The sequence below is a fragment of the Marmota monax genome, unplaced genomic scaffold (genome assembly GCF_021218885.2).
Source record: "Marmota monax isolate L192 unplaced genomic scaffold, Marmota_monax_Labrador192_F-V1.1 WCK01_AAM20220418_F8-fsc00001, whole genome shotgun sequence".
NCBI classification, from domain to species: domain Eukaryota; kingdom Metazoa; phylum Chordata; class Mammalia; order Rodentia; family Sciuridae; genus Marmota; species Marmota monax.
The window spans coordinates 4,913,382-4,921,455 of record NW_026693777.1 but is presented as its reverse complement, the minus strand read 5'-3'; the positions used below and the strand labels follow the sequence as shown (position 1 = coordinate 4,921,455).

Sequence of the window (8,074 nt, the reverse complement as noted above, 5' to 3'; positions counted from 1 at the left end):
TTTGTCAATGGATTCTATTATTGGAGCATCTTGGTTTGTTTGGTGAGCTCTGCTCCCTTGTTTTTTCATGTTGTGTCTTCCCATCTAGCAGAGTGGATCTGAGGTAGTATAGTTTCTACCCTGTAGACTTATTGTGTCCCTGAAGGTCTCTAGTACCTAACATTTAAGGGGGAGATCAATATTAACAGCACCCAATGCAAAAACATACAGCCTTAAACCAAATAGCTCCTATTAAGACATTGGCACTTCTCTCCCAGATGGTCCTGAGGGCTGAGCACCAGGACTTGTGCATCTTTTGCAGAGACCTGTACTGTATTGGGTGGATCAGGACCAGGACCTGAGAGCCGTAGATAGCCAGGTAGCGATGAGCACTGGGCCTGGTTGTTGTTTAGGAAGGGGTTGTGAAACTGGGAATTGGGGAGCCAGAGGGACTGTTGGATGTTGGACTGATACTGGACCTGGCAGGACCAGGGGATTGGTGGCTGCTGGACTAGACAGAGAGTCAAAAACCAGGCTTGTGCTGGGGCCCAGTGAGTGCTGATCTGTGTGGGCCCCAGAAACCCAGTGGAGAACAAGATGTCCTCACACCCTTTTCAAACCTGCCGCTATAGCTAGGCACATCCACCCCCGTGCACTTGCAGAGATGGGGCAAGCCAGCTCTCTCCCACCTCTGCAGCATGATGGTGGCTGTTAGCACACCAACAGAAAGGCCTCAGGTGTCACCAAATCTTCAGGAACCTTGATATTGTGCTTTCAGGCCCTGGCCAGTGTGCCACAATGGAGTCGGCTGCGTCTTGAGATGGCTGATGGTAGTCACAGCAGCAGCAGTGTCCCATGATAGAAGTGGCTGCATTTAGAGATGGAGCAGTGGCAACAGGAAGTAGCACAGACATGGGCTAATTTTACAATCTTGATGTGACATTTCCCTTTTCTTCTTGTCTCCTATTTATTCTATTCCTTTTATAATCATTCTTTCTGTAACTCATTAAATTATGAGAGTAATTCTGCTATTTTTAATTTGGGTATGGCAGAAATATTTTATTAAGTTTCATGCTGATTTAATACTTGAGTCTTCCTAACCTTGAAATAAGAATATTGGGTTGAATGAAATTTTAAGACTGTTAATCAGTTTCTGACATTGAAAAAAGACAGTATCTATTTGTCCAAAAAAAAAAAAAAACTTTTTTTTTAATTTCTAGATTTTACTTGCTCTATTTTGTCTAATTTAATCAATTTGAACAATCAAACTGAGATATCTGTTTAGTTGGGCAAAACCAATACCAACTTATGTAGATTTTCTTTTTAAATTTTTATGTTAAGAAGTTAATTAATATTAGCCAGGTGTGGTGACACATGGCTGTCGTCCAAGCAACTATGGAGGCTGAGGCAAGAGGATCACAATTTTAAGGTCATCTTTAGCAACTTAGCAAGGCCTTAAATGACTTATTGAGACTCTGTCCCAAAATAAAAAGGGCTCAGGATATAGCTCAGTGCAGAGTGCCCTAGGTTCAATCCCCAGTACCAAAAAGGAAGGAAGGAAGGAAGGAAGGAAGGAAGGAAGGAAGGAAGGAAGGAAGGAAGGAAGGAAGGAAGAGTTGGGGCTATAGCTCAGTGGCAGATTGCTTGACAAACATGTACGAGGCACTGGGTTCCGTCCTCAGCACCACATAAAAATAAACAAATAAAGGTATTCTGTCCATTTACAATTACAAAATAAACAAACAAAAAAATAAAAGAAATGATGCCCACCCCCCAAAAAAGAAATGTTATTTTCTTTCACCAAAAAAGTAGTTTGAGTAATGCTACAAAGTTGATGCTTGTATATCAAGCTAATTTCATTGGTATTTGAGAAAAACTGGATGTGACCTGTAAGGATTCAGATTCTCTATATAAAATAGTTTAAAATGGCATTCACTGTTCACTGGTCAGGTAGGGAATTAGTACCGTTGTCATTTGGGGGCAAATGTGCAAATATTTTTAAACATTTTGCCATGACTGCATGATTTTTTTGTGTGTTTTAATCTGATGTCATTGGATCTTATAATTACAACTTTTCTGATTGAAAAAAAGCCTGTGCCTGCCCTGAAATATTAAGCAACTATATAATTATTATTACAAAATATTTCACATTTCTGAAAGACACAGAAAATTCAGTTTAGTTTTGACATTGTATTTAATCTCTCATTATGGAGACTGTTAGAACATTTGGAAATGTGGTGAAATTGGCATTATCTAAAACCAACTCAAAAGTTATTTTCATATCACCTTTCAAATTCTTAAATCCAAATGGGTTTGATCATGCACTTCAAGCTGAGAAAAGGGGATAAAATGTAAATATATAACTGAGCTTAGAATGGAACTTGATAATATATTCCTAAGGAGAATTGAAAATATTCTTTAGAAATCACACCTGAAGATGAGAAAAGTTTAAGAAAGGAAATACCTGAAGAAATTTATAAGAATCTGGAAACGTTGATTAACTAGTATGTCGTTGCCTGGAAAGTAAAGTGTTGAATAATCCATATTTAATGGTTTCAATCAAATAAAAAGGAATATTTTTCTCCTTCATTTAATTCACAATCTTATTCATTTAGCAAACTTTCAAATTTACATGTTTGCCAGGATCAAATGCAAATGTTTCCTCACTATTGTCAGCTTAAAAGGAAACGATTTTACAAATTCCAAGTGCAATTATTTGGCTGCTCCTGGGAATTTAAGCTTCATTCTTTCTGTTTCAAACATCTTAAAAATAGATAATACAGTCATAGAAATAATAAAGCTGAGGTTATTTGACCTAAGTAATGAATAAAACTTTAACCTACACCAGAAATAATTCTAACAAAATTTATTCTCTTTTCACACTACACTCTTTTAATCTGTTTATAATTTTGAAAAGACATAAAACTGATTCATGGGAATCAAAGTAATCATTTCTGAAATAAAAAAATTAAGTAAGTAGCTCTCATACAATAGTAGTTAGGCCTTTAATGCCTATGAAAATATTATTTTGCTCATAAAGATGATAGAAAAAGCTATTTCAAACTCATGTAAGAAAAGTATATTTTCTGAAAGTTTTAAGATGATAAACATAATTACATTTCAAAACTCATAATATCTCAAATTTATACATCATTACAGATAAAGTCACATGAAACGTGGCAACCTACTTACATAAAATTAATAAATTTAAAACTACAACAAAATCAGAAGTTACTAGGAAACGTTGCTCAGTGTATGATTCGTTGTTCACTTCAAGTAAAATTCAGAGTGATACCATGAGGTGATTTCCACATTACCCTCTCCCCTTACCTCTCCACCATGCGGGAATCAGCTTCACACAATTAATTAAAGGGTTCCTTTGGTGACCCTCTAACTGAACTACTAAGTATCTTTTTAATTTTTTTCCTCATCTTTTATTACATTAAAAAATTCAAAGAGTTTGACTGATTTTTATCAAACGTGGACATTAATGGGATTATTAACAATGGCATAAACTTGATTTCCAAACCAGGATGCTATCTTTCAATTCAATTCGCAAGATACTATTGAAGATCTGCAGCACATATGGTGCCTCCCACAATGGTGGGGAGTAAAGCGAGAATGCTCTGTGACATCAGCCACCTGGTGTCCATTCCCTTGTATGATTTAGTCTCCTTGAATGCAGGCTGGATTTAATGACCTGCTGCTAACAAACAGAATATGAGTAAAGTAGTGGGATGTCATATATAAGGGATTAGGTTTTAAAAGACTATGGCTTTTGTTCTTGCTTTCACATGCTCACTTTGATGAAGGAAGCGTTCAGTGCAAGCAGCCTTATGAGGAAACTCATATGGCAAGTATATAGGGAAGCCTTTAGCCAGTCAGTGAGAAACTGAGGCACCAATCCAATAACCTGGAAGGAGCTGAATCTGGCCATAGATACTGAATGAGCTCAGAAGCAAATTCTACCACAAATGAATCTTGAGATAACAGTAGTCCCAGCTGACATCTTGATTGCAGTCTTGTGAAAGACCCTAATCCTGAAGACTCAATTAAGCAGCACTTTGATCCTGACTCAGTGACACTATGAGTTAACAAATGTGCATTGTATTAATTTTCTCTGTTTGGGGAAAACTTGTACACAGCAACAGGTAACTACTGTACTGCCTTCCAAAAAATGTACTACTAGAAGAACAAAGCTAAGTTTAATATAAGATAAGGTGTGGTGTGTTCAAGAGGTTTCTAAAAAGAATTATGATGGTAATGTGAATGACTTCTGACAAGGATTATTTATTAGAAAGATGACTGCAAGGAAGTGAAGAAAATTGTTTTTCTAGAAAGAATAAATACAAATGATCATCATGGGCCCTGGATGAGGTACTAAGGAATCTGTACATTATTCTGTAAGAAGAGAGAAGCCATTAAACTTTTTTGAGAATATGTGATGAGATTCATTTTTTTAGGAAGAAAATTCTGGTGCCTTTATGTATACTAAATTAGAAGTGAAGGAGAAAAATAATTGATTACTAAATGGTTACTTCAAAAGTCCAGGAGAAGAAAGAATCGGAGTCCAGGCCATGTGGAAGCAGCAGTAAGAACAGAAATGGAAAAAAAGGTGTGAAGTTCTTGGGAGCAAAATTAGCAGAATTTGTTAAACACTGGAGAATGCGGAAACAAATAAAAAGGGATGATGGCACTAAGATGTTAAGCCTAGTTGATTTGGAGAAATGGTGACATTATGAAATAAATGGAGGAACAATTTAAAAGGACAAAATAAGTTTGTTTAAACTGGACTTGTTTGAGTACCAGCAGGATAACACATGTGCTAGTAAGTCAGCAGTTTCAAATACAATTATGATGCATAGGAAGGAAGTCAGACTGCAGGTAAGGATTTGGGAATAATTAACTTAGGGATGCCAGTTAAAGCCATGAAAAGAAATGAGATAGCCCACTGAGTGCTTAAAAACCTCTTATTACTCTCCACAACCAGCAGGACAAAACATAAAATCACTAAATACCCACTTATCCAGCCTCAGCTGCTATATATGCCAACATATACTCTATTCTAAACACACAAAGTGACTAACTGGTCTCCCAAGATAGCATGTGCTTTTGCACCTCATGCCTGTGCCCTTCAATTTCCATTTCTGAAATGTCCTCTCTTCAAATGCTCATTTAGCCTTTGTGGAATTTCAGATGTCACCTGTTGTTCTTCTAGAATACATTGTCCTCCTCACTTTAAAGTCTTTATCATATTATATTATTATAAGATTTCTTACCTTTCTATCCCTAACACACCAATACTAGGGCAGTGGTCAGAGTAATTCATTTTGTATGCCCAGTGTCGGCTTGACTGCATGTGATATGAACTCAATTCTTTTTGGGGCGAGGGTGGGGGGAATACAACACACCAACCAGGGATTGAACTCAGAGACACTCAACCACTGAGCCATATCCCCAGCCCTATTTTGTATTTTATTTAGAGACAGGATCTCTCTGAGTTGCTTGCTTTTGCTGAGGCTGACTTTGAACTCACCATCCTCCTGTCTCTGCCTCCTGAGCCTCTGGAATTACAGGCATGTGCCACCGCACCTGGCTTCAATGTTTAAAGTGAAAATAATTCCTGGGAAACAAAGGAGGGAGGGAAGAGATGGAGCTGCTAAGTTGAAATCATTCTTCTATAAGAGAGTGACCAAAGAAGAAATGAAAGAGACCAAGAAATCAATGCTTACTTGTACAGATGCTCCTATAGTTATGATGGGATTCCTTCCTAATAAAGCCACATAAGTTGAAAATATCTTCAGTCAAAAATACATTGGTGGGGTTGGGGTTTTGGCTCAGTGGTATAGCACTTGCCTGGCATGTGTGAGACACTGGGTTTGATCCTCAGCACCACATAAAAATAAATAAATAAAATAAAGGTTTTGCATCCATCTACAACTAAAAAAAAAAATCTTTAATTACATTGGTTACAGCTATCAAACTTCATAACACAGCACATGTAGGGTATGGGTTGCTTCCCCTTGTGATCAAGGGGCTGAATGGGAGCTCATGCCCAGCCTTGTAAGAGAATAAAATACTAGAAAAAGAAAAGCCTAGGAGAAGATCTAAATTCAAAATCTGAAGCACAGTTTCTACTGAATGTGCACCACAGTTGCATCATTATGACATAGAAAAATCATATATTGAACCATTGTAAGTCAGGGACTCTTTTTTTTAAAAAAAAGATGGTAGCTCCTAGTGCTGAAGGAAAGGATCCCTTCAGTCACCACATTACCACTGGTTAAACATCTCTCACTTTTAATTTTTAAAAATACAATAAAATTCATCTTTTGTGACATTTGGAAGATTTATTTGGATAAAAATCAGAATTTTGTCTAATTCATGAGGAATTGGCACTCTTAAAACACACTCTGTTCTTCTTGGCAAGGCTGCTGACGAATGATTTAATCTATTCTCTTCTTACTGCTTCCCAGAGCAAAGAGCTATGATACTGAAGACCATCGTTATTTGATATAACTCCTTTAGAGGCCTCAGTTTATATCCCTTCACTCCTTAGTCTACACTTATACAGATTCTCATAGCAACCAAAGTAATTATCTTCAAAAAGGTGTCCTCCAGGCCAGACAAGATCCTTCTGCCTCCAACCTGCCTCATACTCAAGAGCCTTCTCTGGCACAGCTGTTACCTTGCTCTTCCTTTAGTAGTTTCATGAACCTGGGCAGCCTAAATATTCTCCTGCACTCTGACCACCATTCTTACCACAGCCACTACCTGCCCACAGCAGTGTAGGTGGAATGTTGCTTGCGTGCCAGATTCACCTCGCTCAGGTCTTTTGGCGTGTGTCAACATTTTGTCTGTGAAGGAACATGTAACTTGGCTGTTCCCCAGACTCCAGACTCTTTCCTGAGGCACTAAATACCAAAAAAAAACACAAACAAACAAACAAAAAAAAACTATGGTTTGGGGTTTTTGTTTAACAGTTCATGCATTGTAATAGAATTCTGCTTTACTACTTAGAAAAAAATGGTGTAAGTTTCTTATTGAGAAAACTATCTATTCTTCTTCTTCTTGTTCCCCCCCACCACCTTTGGATTTATCTGTACAAACAGAACAGAAGGACACCAGTCCTCTGCAGACAGGAGCCCAGGGTTATACCAGTCCTTGTGTCCTCACATTTACAGAGGTTTTTACTGTGGATCCTTCACAGGGACCTGGGCACCTTTGGGAGCAGAAGCTGGAGCCAGAGCCAGAGCCAATACTGGAGCTGGAGTTGTAGCCTGGGTCTTGGCTTGGGCTTGGGCATTTGGCCTGCAGAGCCTACAACCCCTGGCCACATGGGCATGAGCACGCTTCCCCAGCTTGGGGTGGACCATGAAGGCAAGGCCATCAAGCTTGTGGCTGGCACCCTTTGGAATCTTGGGCTTAACCTCCTTGGGCTTTACCAGAGCCTTGACAGCCTCGGCATGGGCACCTATGACCTTGGCATTGTTTGCCTGCATCTTTTTAAGGCCCTTCTTGTGTGCTTCTTGGCAAAACTCATATTTCTCAGGAATTTGGGGTCTGCCCCTTAAGAGATTCATAGCTTTGTGATTGGGGTTTCTTGATGTCATTTCTGTGTCATTTTGGGGACTGGTTGTGCATGGTGTGGTTCTTGGACTTGGCCATGTCTGCACCGTAAGCTGCTGCTCCTGGAGCAGTTGAGACTGGAAGAGGCAACTCCATTCTTCTTTATGAGATCAATGCATTTGGAAAAGAAAAACGCTATTCATCACCTGACAATAAATGATCAAAACAACCTACCTAAATGCTTATCAACAAATAAATAAACCAACCTGAGCATTCAGGTTTATTTTTATTATTTTATGGAATATATTTTTCCTAAAGACAGCCATGATAGAATAAAATTTACGTAGTAATTTTAACTAGTACTTGTTGAAATTTTAGGTATAAGGTACTAGGAAATGAAATAACAGCCTCAGAGAAGCTAAGTAATATGCCCCAAACTACACAGTAACATGTGGCAAAAAAAAAAAGGAAATCAAATCCAGGATATGACTTCAAGGACCAAGATCCATAATATGCAAGATGTAAA

The 8,074-nt window shown here is 38.2% G+C and overlaps 1 pseudogene; it reads right to left on the bottom strand.

Moving 5' to 3' along the window:
• Window positions 1-7,169: 7,169 nt before the first annotated feature.
• LOC124104123 (large ribosomal subunit protein eL29-like) lies at window positions 7,170-7,647 on the bottom strand (annotated as a pseudogene).
• Window positions 7,648-8,074: the final 427 nt, after the last annotated feature.